The sequence below is a fragment of the Thermobia domestica genome, chromosome 2 (genome assembly GCF_964235325.1).
Source record: "Thermobia domestica chromosome 2, izTheDome1.hap1.1, whole genome shotgun sequence".
In the NCBI taxonomy this organism is placed as follows: Eukaryota; Metazoa; Arthropoda; class Insecta; order Zygentoma; family Lepismatidae; genus Thermobia; species Thermobia domestica.
Window position 1 is genome coordinate 7,581,278 of NC_137455.1, and position 19,250 is coordinate 7,600,527.

Below are 19,250 nucleotides of genomic sequence, written 5' to 3' on the forward strand. Positions count from 1 at the left end.
GGTATCAGTGGAAAGCTTGCATTATCAGCGACGAATTGTGGCATCATATTTCAACATAGTCTCCATTACAGGCAACACAATTGTTTCAACGCGAAACAAGGCTTCTCATGCCGTCGGCGAAGAATTGTGGTGGCTTCTGGCGAAACCATTGCCGAACTTTTGCTTCCACATCCGCGGCACAGCTGTACCGTTAGCCCTTAAGGTGATCCTTAAGTTTGGAGAAGAGCCAAAAGTCGCAGGGTGCAAGATCCGGATTATAAGCATTACGAGCCAGAATGTCAACAACACTTTGCCAGTAGATGGGACAACTTTTAAATTTTTGGCGGAGAAAAAGACGTGTGGTGGTACTCCATCGACTGTCACTTCGTTTCCGTGTCATAATGGTGTATCCACGATTTGTTGCTGGCGATGAATGTTCCTGGGCACAAACCTTCCGCAGTTAGAAATTCAATAACAGCCATCTATTTCATCCAGACGTCACCACTGAATGCCATGGATTGCTCCCTTACTCTGGAACGAGAAGAGATAGGAAGGTGAAACAAGTGACATTCTATAGCATAAACATCAGTGCATTAATGATAGACAGTTCAGAATGGTTACCTCACTATTGGCCAAGTAGTAGGCTTGGAGGTATTACTTTCTGAATAACCCTCGTATTTGTGGCCTTTTGGTGTCCCAGGAGTGTCTTGATATTGCCCTCTTGGCCTTGTTTTGTATCACCTAAAGGTGTCTGAGATGCCTTTTTGGAGCGTGACCCAAAGCTTGGTGTGCATAGATGAACGTGTGCACGTCTTATGTCATATGCTAGTTCAGGGCTTTAGGAAGAGCAGGCAGAGGGTTTCGAAACGTTGAGTTGCCTTCTTGGCGATGGAGGAAACGTGAGGGAGGAAGAAGAGACCTTCTATATTCACTGTTAGGGCGGAAGTTTTTAGACTTTCAAACTATGCTATGCATAAGTATCAGAACTCTTACAGAACAACTATATGCATCTATGCATCCGTTTGCCAATAGGCATCAATGCAAAGATAGTACGCAATACCGAAAATAAGATTTTTCCCAGGCAATTCAGCATTTTAATGATGGAACGTACAAAGCCTCTGTCCTGCGGGAAGAACTTCTGTACACGAGCTATCGTCCTGCCGGTAGGACGAACCTCCTCAATGGAAAGAATGCGAGTTTGTCCTTCCAGAAGGACGAAAGCCTTCCAGGAGTACGCGTTTTAAAACATACAATAAAAAATAAAAGAATAGGTTTAGGGTTAGCAAACTACTAGATATATTTTAATATTTTTTATTGTTAAAGTAAATTGTAGATATGTCATACACATAACAGATATCCAGTCTGTTTTCTTTTATTTCGTAGCAAAGTTACAGTAATACATTTTAAATTACATTTTGATATCCTCCCGTGATAGTGGTGGTAGCCCTGGTCTATGTTGATAAGTATTACTGTGGATTCCCTCCAGCCATATTCTCGTGGTATTGTCGTCTATATCCCACTTGACACTTGGAAAGCCTTTACACATGGACACTATTGTTCCAAAACAATTTTCTGTTTCCCAGTTATCACCGAAATTCGCTCTACTCCACACATCATTGCTGTTTGGTGGATCAAAATAGGGAGCGCAAACGTACACACGATCACCTTTACAAAACATCCCGCCATTACTGAACTAACAGTTGTACCAACATGATTCTTTCTTGTGTTAAAACTAGAGTTCATGCTCGTTCCTGCTGGACGTGCAAAAAGTACTCTAATTTATAGATAAACACGGTAGGTCTTTAAGGACTTACGATCTGCCAGAAGAGCGTTGTATGTTCTTAAAGATTAAGTGTAGGTTCCATTTTCTCCGTTAGACGTCAATCCAAACCGAAAGTGATAGAAATCAACCGTTTGCCGTTCTAACGTTGATCACCATAGAACAAAAACAATAGTATATAGCATTTTCTTTTTCCTAAAAACAAACAAACAAACAAACAAACAAAATGATTCAGTGTCTCAAGGAATGATACCATCCCTACTCGAATTACGGCACTGAGATCGGATGTAGTAGAAATTTACTAATGCTTCCGGTTTCAAATCTCTATAGCACAAAATCGGTAACATAACTAGAAGCAATTCTGGATTCGATTCAGTATCTCAGGAATAAGTTTTATTTTCTCCATTAACTTTCTACAGTAATGTGGGAAATTAAAAGCAACTCTATGTAATTTTATGCGTTTACGAGGTTTAATAGGAAGTTCCCATATAAGTAAGCATGAACATACAATGAAGTACATATCAATTTAAAGACAATTTTATGAAAAATTAAAATTGAGTTCAGAAGTTACTTATATCTGCACCAATGGGTGATATTTTACAAATGACACAAATCAGCGTTTCCGAATCTTCATTTCATGGCCGCCCCGGACTAGATTAAATTGCTAAGAGGTATGCTCTTGACTTTAATCGAAGTCTCAAGCGTAGTGCCCATTCTTGTTGTGCAGGTGTTCAGGATTACGCAGACAGAGTGTTAAATGTATAGTGAAGCTTGTTATCAGTTCTGAAATGCAAATTTACGTCCTAAAACTTCTGTATTTCTTTCATAAATGTTTGTATTCAGTGCATTTTAGAAGTAAAAGTCGTGCAATTAATTTACATCGGACATAGAATGGGGGTAAAAGTGTGACATGACACCGCCAAAAACCAGTAATATTCGAGCATTAAGTAAGTATGGGAAAACCAATGCTGCAAGTGTGCAGATTATGGAAGTGCATAAAAGCACAGTAGACAGGCAGTTGGATGAGATTCTGGTAGCGGGATGCATAAAAAGTGAATTGGCAGACGTGGTCGAAAATTAAAATCCTCTCCCATACAGAACGATGCTTTGTGGCAGTTGCGTCTTATAAACAGATTTCAGGCATCACATGTTCGTGCAGCGAGTTCGTGGGAAGCATCTAATGTCAATGTTTGTTCACGTACAGTGAGAAACAAATTGAAATCCATGGGTTTGCGTTTACACAGGGCTGTCAAGAAGCCATGCTTTTAACAAAAGCAACGTACAATGCTTGTGCAGTGGGCCAAAGTTCACAAGGATTGGACTAGTGAACAATGGCGCAAAGTACTGTTCAGTGATGAGACAAAAATCAACGATGGATGGAAATGATTGGAAATGATCCAAGTGCCAGGGTGTATTGCATGTCAGCTTTAACACTTAGTCCCGCGTGCACTGTTAAAACCTCGAAGTATCCTACAAGTGTCATGATTTGGGGATGTTTTTCTTCCAGAGGGGTCGGTAGAATCAATTTTTGCGATGGTGTTGTTAATGTACAACGATGCAGGTCCGTATCCGCGGGGGGTTTAGGGGGCTGCCACCTAAATTTTTGATGGTCCCTTAAAATTTTCACGGTAGACTTGTAAATGAATTCAGGGCCGGATTTCCCAATAGGCCTGGTAGGCCCGATAAAAAATAAAAAATATCTAGAAATAAAAATAAATAGCCATACTTAACATATTTTTTGAATTGATTTTTAAAAATCAGGCTAATAAAGCATTCTGATTTTGAAGTTCATTAGAACAAATAGTTGTTGGTAAAGTTAAACTATTTTTCAACATTATGCATCAACTTCATTACAACATTGATCTCAAACACGGGAGAACTAGCTGTAGGGATGTCGTTGAGCGGTACACATCGTATTGCCACTGCCACTAGGTTGGCTCGGCGCTACTGCTCGGAGTGATTAGGGGCGCATGCGCCGTGTGCGTGCCAATGTTCAAATCACTGCTCCAGACTAGTAACTTTAACCAGACTAATGGGGCGGAAAAAATTATTGGGCCTTGGGGCGCCAAAATGCTAAATCCGGCCCTGAATGAATTGTAATATGGTGATGAACTATAATATATAGTTGGATCTCCCCCTCGTAAATTCTACCTGCTCCCCCTACATTTTTGGGCTGGCTAATGGCTTGCAACGATAGAAAATGATACTTCAAACTAAAATGATACCTTCGGGAAGAGATCTATTGAACGGTGAACACTTTATTTCTCAAGACGATTCTGCCTGTTGTCAAAATGCCGAAGTTATAAAAGATTATATTCTGTCCTTACAGCATATTACATCACTTCCTTGACCAGGTAATTCGCCAGATTTCAATCCTATTGAAAATCTATTGCGTGATTGGAAGGTTATGATTTGTGCAAAGACACCTACAACAAGATATGAGTTAATTGAAGCAATAAGCGTCTTCTGACATTATTACATTCAAGTAAAGATAATGCAAAACTTTGTGAGCTCCATGACAAAACAGTGCAATTTAGTTGAGAAAAACCTAGTATAAAAAACCGCCAAATCCATTTCGCTTAGTTTCGAATAATCTCGCAAAACGTGCAGTGAAGTTCCATATACTTGGGTACAAAATCACATATTTGAACTAGTTTCTTTTAGCAAGAAATATTGTTTTAAAGAAAATGCTGTTTCCATGGAATTCCTGTAGATCAAACATGTAACAAGCGATCCTATAACTCAATTTCGGTAATAATAATAATAATAAAAAAAGGATTTGGCGGTTTTTGATACTACGCGCTTCAGTTATCAAAAGGCATGCATATCCAATTAAGTATTAGCTCAAGCCAATCACTTTGTACAAACCTAAATTTAACTTCCGTTAACAATGGATGTTACATTTTATAAAGTATCACACATTGTTACATATATAGGTAACTTCTGTATGCAAAAGGAGGTTCTTCCGTATCTTCCTAACGCTTTTTTCATTGGAATTTTTCTTTTATCATTGGGCAGTCAATTTCTACAGACATCAACGCCCACGGAATCCTACTTCTCCCACCGTTTATTATGTCAACGTTTTTGATATGAATACCTCTGTTCTATTTGTTTTTCCGCAATGGCAAACTCAAAATTACCACCCAGTAACTAAGATTATCGTTAACTCCCTGCAAATCTGTTCTTACTGGTAGCTTTCTTTGACAACCGTCTATGATAAAATGTTCTTGACAATCTTTGTTTCTTAAAATTTCTCTTTTTCAACAGGATCTGAAACCTTTTGTCTACAACTGGAAATCGCTATTTTTATGCTACGGTTGAAATGAGATAATCAAGATGTTAAATCGACCAACTGCTGACTGAAGATAAATTATATGCAATCAAACATAAGCATTGTATGGACAGAGTATGGAATTTCCAGGAGCAGAGTGGCTGGAATTATAATTAAATTTCAAAAAGAAATGTTGAATGTTTTCCTCAGAGGATCTTTATGAGCGATTCACATTTTCTGAAAGATCTTATATTGTCATGTACATGGAAGCTCCTGGACAGAGACTTTGCTACTGTGGAAATCTGCAGAAGGAAAAAGTGCAGTTTGTGTTCTCCATTATTAAATGACAATTGCTTTTGGTAAACCAGAAACTATCGAATTTTGGCAAAACTTAAATCTATTAAAGATATGGTTATTTCAAAATAAAGCTGCAAAAGAATCAATAGCCAAAAAAAGCATTCAAGTATCTTAAGAGTCTCGTTTAATCGCTGGTGACAGTACTCTTCATGAATTTGATCATCCAACTCAATTGTAACAATTTGAAAGGGAGTTGGTAGAAGAATAAACCACCAATGCAATGTCTCTCCCATATCATTTGATTGAACAATTCTGTTAGCTGAGTGTTCTCAGAACGCAATGCTACTATAAAAACTGTTCGGGTCTCTTAAAGAAGCTGAATTGATGGACGCTGTGTATTGTTTGGAATTGCTACAAAGGAGTAAAAGATTTAGGAGTGTTCATGACTGATTTCGTCACTGCATTGGAGCGAACAGGAAAACATCAAGCAAGCAGTCCATTATTGTAATGTCTAATTTTTTAAAAAATGTAATTGTTTATAAGAAAAAAGGAAAGAAATTAAACAAAAAACCTCCTGAAAACATTTAGCTTGGGGTTTTAGGGTTGGGTGCTTGATTAAGTGGGGTGGCTGAATCAATAGATGGGTGGGGTATGTCTACCACCAATCTTCCTAGGATCTCGAGGAAGATTGGTGATGACTGGATGGGCAGGCAGGGGAGTAGACTGGCGGACAGGACGGGTGTTTGGGCCGCTGGGCAGACGGTCCGGTAAGGGGGTGACGGGCTGATGGGTGGATTGAGGGGGCCATGGAAGAGGGGAGGATGGGGGTGTGGGCGTTTGATTAGGTGGGTGGATATACACAACATATACACGTACGCACATCCAAACACCTACATTCCTCATCACCACAGACACAGATGCAGCGAGGGACCACGCGCTGCGATCCGGATGGGTAAGTATTGTAGCATTTACAGACTTTTACACAATCTTCTTCGGTAAATTCTTCTGCTTTCAGATTCTTCTTCAAATAATTCTACTGCTTTATTCGATAAGTGTTGAATGTGTCTTCGTCCTCCTCTCTCTGTATGCAATAGTTTTTACTTCTTTATAATCTCTCTATGGTAACAATCATTGGCTCCTCAATCTACATTTGCTGCAATACCGTTTCTTCCTTTTTCGCAAGTTCCATTAGGACCTCTCTCCATCAGTACATCGAAGAGTGAAGAAATGAAGAAAAAGTGCTACTATTGGCCAAATGAATATTCTGCTGGAATGTTATAATGAAAGAGTGTGCTATCAGGTCAAAGCCTGACTAGTATCGAGAGATGAGAAAAAAATTTAGAGAGGACACGTCCCACACAAAATCATTAGGAAGAAGCCAATGAATACAACAGCTGCAATCTAAAATAGTGGAGAACGAGGAAGATAACTAGGACGAAAGGGTGTTGAAAGAGTGGAGACAGTGTGGTCAACCAAATTAATAAAAATAATATAAATAAATAAATAAATAAATAAAATAAATAAATAGATAAGTTATAGTAGGTAAAATATAAATAAAAACTTAAATAAATAAATAATATAATTAATCATAACTCCTTCCCTCATCATCTTCATCACCATCATCACAACGCCAATCACTGACCGCACTGTCTCCAGTTTCCTTCCACCTAAATCTTTTCTCTTTCTGCACTATTTCATATTACAATCGTTGTATCTACCTGCTTCTCTAGTGATTTTCTGAGTGTTGTGTCTCCATCTTTAATGCTTTATCTTCTCTTAACACCTACTGAAGACTTTGACCTCACTACACACCCTTCAATTCTAACGTTCTAGCACAAGATTCAATATGGTGATAGTGACACTCGACTGGACGTTTGTCTAGTATTCTTCCTTTTCTTCGGTCTTGGATACATCCTGATGATGAGACTCTCAATCTTGAAAGCTAAATACTTTATTCTTTCAGTGTTCTTTTGTTCATAAGCTTCTTTTATGTCTACAGATCACACAAGAACATTGTTCATATACAGAGGTGGCTTGTGAGGGAGGTCACACTGGTGAAAGTTAAAGTTTTATCGATTCAAACTGAAAGAATAAAAGTTATCTAATGTATAAATCGTTGTATACAACAATTAGTACATAAAGGAACTTATCTTCCTTTACTTTGAAGCGAAAAACTTTATTTTTACCGGTGTGACTTACTTCACGAATACCTCTGTTCGCACATTCACAAACAGTTAGTGTTTCTTTTTGAGTTCTTTCGACGAAGAAGAAAGAAGAAGAAGCCTTACCACGACATATTATCTGTCTGTCTGGTTGGGCGTCTGTGCTTCTGTCTGACCTGACGCTGGGGTTCTTGATATCTGTCCTGACGCCTGAATCCTAAATGTTGATCCCGACCTGATGCCCTATGTGCCCTTATACCCGTCCCGAAGCCAGCCTTCTCCTGTGCCTGCTTTCCCCCTATCTATCTATTCTTTCAGCCACCCTATAAAGCCGGTGGGTATTCGGGGTGGAAAGCTGGTAGGGGATAGGGTGGGGGGGAACTGGTAGGTGGGACTGGTGAGGTGGGTGGAGGGAAATAGCTCCCCCTGAAAGAGGAGGTAAAGAAAAAAAGCATGTGTGTTTTCATTTCCTAGTGTTTTGTAGTTAACGAATTGACATTACTAATATTAGTTAATAAAATATATGTAAAGTGTGTGAAGTAACTGAGTTGTAAATAGACTCCGTGAAATAAGTATACACAATTTAATAATGGTATCTATGTATTACTTTCGCAGTTAAATTGTCTTACAATTTGTAGTCTGGTGTTTCCTCAACAGATGTCGATATGGTGTTTCTTGAATAGATTAATTTAACTGTAACATATAACAGTGAAACAAAATAGTCGGCGAACGCTTGATATTTAAAAACTGCAAAATTAAGGTAACTAAAAAGTGTTTACAATATAATGGCTGATCTTTATGTGTTTTGGTACACTAATTACAGAAATAACATTCATATTTCTGTATCACGGAAGGTTTCTGTACAAAAGAGAGTCATAGCTGAAAGGAAAATATCTTATATATTCTTGTCTATAAAACTTGAACAAATATGTTTACAGGTCCTCATGCCGCCCTTTTGCATGAAAAAACCGTCTTCGGCATTTTCTTTTGTGGGCTGGTTGCGGAAGGTCTCTCTGTAGCATCCAACAGTAACCTGCTAGCATGTTGATGTTTCATTTTCCCTGTACGTCCTCTCCATACACTTGATACTTAGATGGAATTGCGCTCTCTGTTTTCACTTATTGCCGGGAAGTAATCTAAGTGTTTATTAATGAAGCATTTTTAAACTCATTGAGCATCCGAAATCTTTGAATTTTACTAACATATTTTCTGCAATGGGCTTGAAGTTAGGATCCTTAAAGTTATCAAGAAGTTGGCGAACTACTTCTTTAAATAATTTTCAGGCCTTTTGCTCAGGAGCAGTCATCATTACATCGAACTCCTTATCTTTCATTAGTTTTTTAATGTCAGGACTAATAATCACTCTCTTTCAATTTAGCTGCTAAAAGTTCTGGAAATTTTTCAGTCCAGTATCGATAACATTCTCCCTCTTTCGACAAGTTTTACGAACTGTTTCACGCCGCCCAGTCTAATATGAAGTGGCAGAAGTGGATTTTACTAGGATCAACTGAGCTTCCCTGTATTGCATTTTTACCTCCAGGCTGTAAGAATGTTCGAGGTGGCCAAACTTTCTGGGTCCAGCGACGATCTCTATTCCTGCTATCGTATTCGCTGAGGAAGCATGGGTATTTGGTGTAACCTGCTTGTTGTCCTAGAATTATGTAGATAACTTTTAAATCACTGCATATTTTATAGTAGCTCAGAGTGAGAAACTGGAATTGAGGCTATCTACTGCCATTATGTAGCAACACTGCATTAATGTTATGTTTCGAGGAGTCGATTGACAGTCTGCAGTCATTAATCCCACATGGTATATTTAGCTCCTCCATCAATCCAGCGACATTGGAAAAATATATTAGGCTTTCTTCTTTACAAAAGTAAGGCGTGAAATCTTTCTCTGTTTCTAAACCAAGAAAAAGAAGTGCTTGATGCCAAAAGATTTTTTTCTTTAGTCGAGAATCCAGTAAGTCTGTACATTCCTTTGTAAGACTCAAATCTCTTAACTAAATCATTAAAAATAGCCCAGGCCCATTGTTTCCTGTGAGTTTCAAATTCATCTGTACTCTGACCATCATCATCTACAGAACTTACGTTGGTATCCTCTAATGTTTCTGGACGGGTTGAGTTATATATTTCTGAGCAGTGCAAAACGGGGCATCCTGCTGAAGATAGATTTGGATAAACAATGCGCTTTGTTGTTGTTGTTGTTGCTAAACCCTTGTATGTTGAAGAAACAAAAATAACAGTCATCGGTATAATTTCGGAATTCTCTCTTGACCATGGGCACATCAAAACAAAAAGACCGTTTTGTGTCTTTCCATGACTTTTGAAGTTCTTCTACACCTACATAGGGGAGCCTGGGATTTATCTTGGTCAGATCAAAATAAGCGAATTATTTTCTGAACAAAATTTGTTATGTTCTGCTAATATCTCTTCACTACATATTTTCCACAAATGTAATAAAACAAATGTATTAAATTTCAACAACTCTTTGAGGCCACTTAGACCACTTCACAAACACTATGAAGAATTTAAAGCGCGCACCAAATAGTGTGTACATCAAAGCTAAGTCAATTGCCTTTAGGAAAAGTATACTTACAAACAAACTAACTGACAATCCTATAAGAAATGGCTTTCTTTGAAATGACAATTGCACAAAATTTAATATCAATATAATAAAGAGTGGTGTCCGCTTAACAAATTTAGTTAAGAATAGAGAATTTTGCTTAAGAATATAAATTTAATTACTAGGAAGTATATTATGTTTCTTTCCTATACAATTACCTTGTAAATTGGAAACTAAATTAACATCAGTCTTCCCACATCTAGTGAGAATGTATTTAATGTACTCTCTATACATCGTTCAGAGAAACAGTCAAAGCGTATAGTAAGATTTGCGTTTGTAGAAAACCCTTACGTGATAGAGCTTTTTTCGATTATTCCATTGAAATCAGCACCCCGAAATCTACAAGAATCACTTATTAGTTTCTAAACACTTTTTCCACTGCAGACTAGTGCGAATCGAAAATCCGTTTTAAAGTGGGATTTCAAGTTTCAAAATGTTAAATTTAATATCTGAGTTTAAACTTTCGGAAACGTTGAAGGATATTGTGTCTAGTAGAAAACCGGCTACGAAGGGGCCCTTCGTGAAGACATTACAGCGGCACGTTCTTGGTCCTCGCAACACATTGATCGATGTTGTTCAAGCAACCGCTTTGAGCATATTTGGGAACTGTACAGGTGCTGGAAGCTTGTTTTGTGCTTTGTTATGAAATGTATTAAGTGATATATTTGAGTACAAAACATCTCAGCCAGAACTTCCAAGTCAAACTCCTACGGGACAAAATCACGACATAGTGATTTCTTCAAAGTATAATATTCAAATGCGTGTTTCAGAATCCTGAGGTGCTTCCACAACAATTTTTGTAGAAGGAGTTTGACTACGGGCCTATGATAAAAAAGTACGCTCCAACTACCTCCGTAAAAATTGTTGCATGAGTACCTTAGGATTCTAAAACATGTATTTTTGGATAGAGCACATACTAGTTCCTAAGTGAAGTCTTGACTCGACTACAGTAGGTCCCATAGTTTTGGAGTTATGGACCCTTAAAATTCATTTTTTCATGTTTTCGGCAGCCTATAAGACGTAAACGATGGGGTTTTCGCCCTATGTTTATTGGAACTTATTTTGTTTGTTTTACTCTCAGGAATCACTCCTCTGCTTTTGTACAACGAATTTAGCGCCATACTGGATATACATACATACATACATTATATATATATATATTGTAGTTCTACTTGGGCAAGTATTGGTAGAACATAAGTAGAGCAAATTACAGTCCGAATTCATTTTCCCACTACTTGGGGTCCCTGGTTCGATCCCAGCTCGCGCCGTGTGGACTTTGTGGTGGACAAACACCGCGCTCATGGGTTTTCTCGGGGTTGTCCCGTTTCCTCCCACTTTCTTCATTCCACCATTTCATTCATCTCTCATCATCAGCGTCTCCTTTAGCCTATCCGGCATAATCGTGGGATGTAAAACTTAAAGATTTCATTTCATTTCATTTTCATTTTCCCACTACCGGTTATTACAAAATCCTACTATAACACAAAACAGACACAAAATTCTCTAATATTTGGGTTAACTAAGGATCTCTTCGACCTGCTGGTCTCGGGGGGGGGGGGAAGGAATCCTCACGAAGGTGTAGCGCACTTGTTGCTCCACTGCAAGCAGAGACGGGTTAGAGTCCCGATAAAGCTTCACTGCTAGCTAGGCCGGGTTCTGTGATAAGGAATCTCCCTATGTTCCACTGCAAGCACACACAGAGAGAGATAAAGATTCCCACAAGACTCCACTGCAAGCCAGGAGGAAAAGGAAACCAATAGGTCTACTGCAAACTAGGGGCTTGGGGTTTAGGAGAAGTGCTTCCTAGGCTCCACTGCAAGCCAAGAAAGGGAATCTATCCAGTCGAAACTGATGTCTGTCCATGGAATCCTCTCGGTTATATGGGTGCTGCAGGTGAGACAGTGGCGTTGCTGTGGCCTCGTCTGCAGCTGTAGTAAACCATAGTAAGACGTAAACGGTTGAAGTTTGTAAATAGAAGCACATCTTGGGTGTTTGTAAACATAAAAGCCGGAATATTAAAATATATTAAAATAACATGTACTGAACAGTTTAACCCCTATTAACGAACATTTTCATAACACAGAGTCAGATTGTTTTTTGCCCGTCAAAAATATATGTATTATTACGGAAGAGAATTTATTTCACGAACACCCTCAGATACGGACGGAAACCGCCTTCTTTTCTCCTGACATTTTTGTTCCCTCTTCATAGCAAATAGGAAATATTCTCAATTCAAACGCATTTACTACATAAATCACTTTCTGCAATTGGAAAGTAAATCTACGATACTTTACATTAAATAGAAAATCCACGAAATGTCTTTATCATAGCTCAACTACCTGATGAACCCCAGTTCGAAGTTCAAGTTATTTTTTTCCTTTGTTTGTCCACATTAAATTTTCGATATTTAGTACTGATATTACATATTCTTATTGCTTTACATTTAGCATATGAATTGAAGGGGAAACATTGAGGCACACTTTTTTCCCAGAAAGTTTGTCCAGGGAGGTTATTCAAAATGTGATTGTATTGGGGCGATTTTCTGATGTATACTGAAGTACACTCATGTCCAAAATGATTGTCGCATATCTATCTGCCCTCTTGTAAGAATATAATTTGATAATGATTTTGCAGGGTACTTTCAATACTGACACTATGTGTATAATCGGGAAATGTATTTTATATTTATGGTAAACTTCACAGGAAAAGAATTATAAATACGAAAATTAGAATGAGTAAAACAAAATGTTGCTAAATGGACAAGAAAGTTTTATTTTCGTTTTATTGTTCTTATTTACTGCTCTTTTGACATGAAATTTTCTCCATACATGTCTTTGCAGATTATATACATACTAACATTATAAGAAATACCGGGCGAATTCGTTATCAAATTATATTCCTACAACAATATATTTATAGGTATGCGACAATAATTTTGTACATGAGTGCCCCTTAAATACTAGATTCGAACAATGCGGTTTTGTTCTAACAAGGCTTTTATTATTACATACGAGTATATTGTATTTACGAATTAGTTATAGATTTTTCAATTCAATATTTTTCAAAGAAAACAATCTTTTATCATTGTTAATTATCCTAGATTTTTGTGATGGATGAATTCAATTTGAACGCATCGTAAATAGGCCTCAAATAACATAGTTTTGATATCGGGGAGCTAATATAGCTTTATATATTTAATATATAAAATTCATTGAAAATTCTTGAATACAAATTTCAACACGGTTAACCGAAAAAGAACACAGAGGATCGTTCCTTTGGTAAAGGATGTGCCCTGAACAAGAGTAAAATGTAGATCTAATAGCAATTTAATTTGTCATAGCTCGGTGGAAGCGGTTGGTCAGTTCTAGGAGTGTAAAGGTTCCGGAAATATGTCTGGTAAAATCATTACGTGTAAAAAATTATTACACATGCATTATATTTTCCAGTCTATATAAACACATCCCCCACCAACATTTTTGTTTCTTTACAGAGATAAATATATCCCTTATATACCGCTTGTAATTCGAACACTGACTACAATATTTAATTTTACCTGGTTTAACTCTTCATTTTGAATTATCAATTTTTCCTATTGATTCTTCAATTCCCTCTACTCTTGATTGTAACTTTTTGTTGTCTGCTTGGTATTGTCTAAAGCCTTGAGTAAAATAATCATCAATAATATCATAACACTTATCATAATAATCATCAGATAACCATGTAGGTATATTAAGCAATATCTTTTTGTATACATATGTTCCTAAAATTAGCATATTTTGTTTATTTGTCCCTTTTGGCTTATTTGTATAAATTGGTTTTACTCAGAGTAGATCTGCTCTCTGTGAATTAACTTAGCAACTCTGAAAATTTACGATACGACACTAATGTCGGCCAATTTCGATACATTACGTCACTACGTCCTCCCTGGTTGCAAATAGGAGCTTAACTCGGAATTAAATGGAATCGGAAGTGACACTATCTAATCGACCTCTAAAACTATGAAGTCGACTCTAATATCGATCGTTTTATCATTTTCATATGCAGGGATGTACGCAGGGGGTGGGTCCTGGGGGTACCGACCCCTCGAAATTTCTATTTTTGTGTAAATTTAGCCTAATTTTAGGGGCAATTTTGGGAATTTTAATATAAAATACCCTCATATTGAGTTTGGACTCCCGAAATAAATTCCTGCGTACGCCACTGTTTATATGTTTCCCTCTCCCCCTCCCCATAGATGTGCTAGAGAGCTTACCCCGACAGTATTCTTTTCCAGACTGTAAGTAATAGGAAGTTTGATTAAAATTACTCCAGGCACCTCAGAGCTTTAATGGAATACACGCACACATACATACATATATATGTATGTATCTATGTATGTATAAAGATAAGAAACTGAGACAGACAGAGAGAGAGAGACCAAAGTGTCACCACTTTAATTTGCAAAAACTTTCAGAGCATTGAACTCACTAGGGATGATTCCATACCGGGACTAAGTACTTGGTGAAAATTTATATATCGTCTGAAAGCTCTTGCGATGAGAAGTACAAAACCGCTCTCAAATCACGGGCAAACCAGCAACCTGATCTTATAAGGGGCCCGTTTCTTGGTGTATGTGACCCTGTGTATACCATATTCCACAGAAGTAAAAATGAATGTTACAATGCATCACGCGTAAGCGCCTGAGCCCATCATGTTCCTTTTTGACTCATTGCAAGAACGTGACTCGGACAAGTGCTTGATAATATCACTTTGCAACCCAGACATACCCATTTGGTCAGTGTTGCCAACGAATTGTAAATACAATGTAGTAGATGGTTTCTGTACTACTGGATGTATATCCATAAAACGTGGCATGAACATCATTCGTCACTACAGAAAATATACTGTGGAGGTATTCCTCTCACCAGGACCTCAGTTTGATAGTGTTGCCAACCAATTGTAGAAATGAGGTGTGAAACAAGTTCCGTCCGATGAGACGTTTATAAGCCAAGCTTGGCAGAAAGATCTCACGACACTATAGCAAAAAGATTGAGTCTGGCCGTCTTCCAATCATTATAGGTTGTCAATGTTGCCAACCAAGTGTAAACACTACAATGATGCAAATGGCGTGCGTGCCACTAAACGAATATAGGACAAATGTGACAGAAGCAGTATTGAACTATTGAAAACGTACTGTCCCGTCTCCTAATTACCCCAGTTTGGCAGTCTTGCCAACCAATGCGAACATGCGAACCAATATGTCGCATGAAGTCGATAGCATTTGCGGGCATAATTCAAGTGGACGTCATTTATATGGATTTCAGTAAGGCTTTTGACAGAGTTGACCATGACGTGCTACTACAGAAATTGGTATCTTTCAATTTTTCTAAACGAGCAATAGAGTACTTCGCTTCCTACTTGTGCAATCGAGAGCGAGCTGTCTCTTACAAGGGATATATTACCACGAAATTTACCACATTATCAGGTGTTCCTCAAGGATCCCATTAAGGTCCGCTATTATTTCTTCTTGTAATTAATGATATTTCAACCTATGTTAAAAACTCTCACTTTCTGTTGTTTGCCGATGATCTCAAATTATATTTTAAAATAAGCACAATGGAAACTGCACACAACTCGAGGAGGATTTACAGGGTATTGGGCAATGGTGTGATAAAAACAAACTTTCATTGAATATCTCTAAATGCAAGTCTTTTTCGTTCTCAAGGAAAGAAAATCCCATCAATTATCCGTATATAATTAATGGCATATCTCTGTGTAAACCAAATTCAGTTAAAGATTTAGGAGTAATTTTTGATTCAAAATTGACCTTCTCTCATCACATCGATGCAATCTCTAACACTGCATTCAGAAACCTCGGCTTTATCTATAGAATGGGTAAAGAGTTTAGAAACGAGTCAACATTCGTTAAACATTATAATTTGTACGTAAGATCCCTATTAGAATATGCGTATGTTATTTGGACACCGAATGTAAATAAATACTTACAAGCAATAGGAAACATACAATTTAAATTTCTAAAAATGCTTACGTACAAGAAAACAGCTTTCTATCCCAAACAGATTCCCTACGTAGACTTAGTAAGGAATTTGAATTTCCTAACGTTGACGAATCGACGAAAGATGTTTGATTTACTATTTTTATATAAAGTATTAAATAATAAAATTGTCTGTCCAGAGCCACTTACGAAAGTATATCTGAGCGTTCCAATAGGCAGAACAAGACCAGGGTATACTGGTATATTTTTCTGTGAAAGGGCACGAACAAATATTCTCAGTAAATCTCCGCTGTGGAGAATGTGTGACTTCCACAATGAATTAAGTCATAAAACTAATGTTTCAGATATATTCAGTATGTCAGAATATGTATTTAGAAACAGGATTATTACCGAGCATCTGACACTCGAAGTGAATTGATTAATTGCACGGATAAATACATATATGTCTATGTATGTATTATACGACACTATAACTAGGCATTAAGCCTGTTGTATTGTTTTCTAAATAAATAAATAAATAAAATGACATACACAGGATCTCACGCACCAAGACTCGGGCCCCTTATAAGATCAGGTTGTAGATTTGCCCGTGATTTGAAAACCGTATAGTACTTCTCATGGCAAGTGGTTTCAGACGATATATAGATTTTCTCCAGGTACTTAGTCCCGGTATGGAATCATCCCTAGTCAGGGTTAAAATTGGGTCTGAAAAGGTAGGGGAGCGGTACGTAGCGACATAACGTCACGCTGCCCCCTGTCTATCTTTGCCCATTGTATTTTTTATGAACTGAGGGGACGCCGTACACATTTTTTAGGTGGGAGGACGGCGTTCCTCCGCATTTTTACCCCTGATTGAACTGAAAACCAATGTTAAAATGTTCCATTCTGTCTTCCTTACTGAAGCAGAATTTCTTATAGCGACCTGTGGAAATCGTGAATTTCTTCTGAAGGCTTGGAGCTAGTGAGATTTTTTCTTTTTTTTTTCCCCGGAACTATGATCTGATTTGGACTTAATCTAAAGTCCCACGGTTTACCACTGATCTAACTTACCACTTTAAACGAGTTTCTTCTGACCATACATATATAAATATCCAAGAAAATGACATTCATAAATCCGTTACAAATGCTATTGTTTTTTCTTCTTGGTCTTTTATGTTTTACTGTGGATTCGAGAACTATGTTCGCTGTCTTTCCTTTCATTGGAAATGTTCCTTTACATATCTAAATGTTCTTTTACGTATGTAAACCTTAATGACAAAACGAGCAGGTGAATAAATAGTTTCGAAATATTGTTTCATTATATATTCCAATCAATTACTTTCTCTACATTTAATAACATTTCAACATGTCTTACTTAAAAGAAAGAAAGAAAAAAAAAACATTTGCACAATTTTTCCCAATTGCAAAAGTTGACTTGGAGGTTCGAAGCTGGCATCTTTGGTTTATTGTTTCTTGACTTAATTGGACTAATTTTCTGTTCTCAAGACAGCTATAATCCATGCGCTCAACCTTTCCCAATAAGGTGTACATACCCCGGTCCTAAACCACAATACCAAATTCTCAAATTTGGCAATTTCCAAAATTTAAGAGTGGAGGTCCTAGGTATTCCTCTCGAAATTTAGGGGTGGGCCAAAGTATTCCTGCAAAACCAAGAAAACGTTGACCTCTATGTCATACCAGGCGTGACGCCACTGAGCCACTCAGAGAAAAGTCAGACATGCGCCGGTGCCTATTACTACTAGTTACACATTAAAACAATAATAATAAAACTGCAGGAAGATTTCAGTGTCTAGTTACTTCTCACGCACCCTGTACTCTATCTGTTAGCTCTTTAAAGGTATATTTTGTTATAAAGAAAATGTTTTAGATGTCATTCACTTTCTCTTGAATCTGGTACCCAATTAACAATTGTACCTAATGAAATAAAATAATAAATAATAATAATAATAATAATAATAATAATAATATATATATATATATATATATATATATATATATATATATATATATATATATATATATATATATATATATATATATATATATAAACAGAAATTTTAACAGTTCACAACTAACTCTCTGCTATTGACGTCAACAAGCTCCTTCATATGAGTTTTCTTTTACAACATTGTTCTTCAATGTCAAGCGGGTTGAAATGAGAGACACTTCATCAATTTTGAAATCATGAGTTGCATCACAGAATATAGAAAGTGAATGTTGTGTCTTTCAATGGGAAACTATATTATTTTTCTTTGTGAAGAAAAAAAAAATAAAAAATAATAAACAGCTCCTTTGCTTATAATTTAAATTTAATCAGCATGGTTGATGTGTGTTTTATTATTAAGACCAAAGGCCACTACAAAATTTAAGAAAGCAAATATAAGCTAAAGTTCTCTGTACAAATTAGTGAACCACATTGATGATACAATGGTCTTTGAGCTAGTTGCCATCTAAACTTTGATTTTTTTAATGTCATACGTAGCCATTCTAAATATGATAGAATTACAAGCTCTTTTACGATGTTGTTAAGTATGTTTTTATAAGGGCATTTTTTTTTTCAAAAAAAGTTTAATTATCAATGATATACACTCTCAGATACAGAACATTTATTATACAAATTAGAAAAGTACAACATTACATTACTTTTCAACATATTCATCATTCAAATTGAGGCACTTGTCATAACGTTTTTCAAGGTTTGAAATTTCTTCTGCAAGAAGATCTCCAGCCTGAGAATGAAGCCACCCCTAACACCATTGTAAAGTACATTGTCATTGTCGAAGCAGTGCAACGCAAGCCACTGTTTCCTGTGCATGAAGAGGTGCAACCGAGTGCGTTGCCTGCAGAAATTCATTATTACTGACCACAGTTGGGCGTGCACTTCTTGTTGCAACGTGCACGTCAGTTCGTCCATCTTGAAACATGCAACACCTTCCTTCGTCACGTTTAGTCCGTAAACACGACACAGTTCGCGATGAATTGCATCTGCCGAAAGCTTTTATGCACTCATAAATCTTATTATCACATGCACTTCATATTTCGTAGGCTTTTCTATTGGAAAGTTCATTTTCAATTGTTATTTTTGTCATTTTCAATATACTGTCGTGCTAAGCGAAAAGGTCTTAACTCCATTTCACATA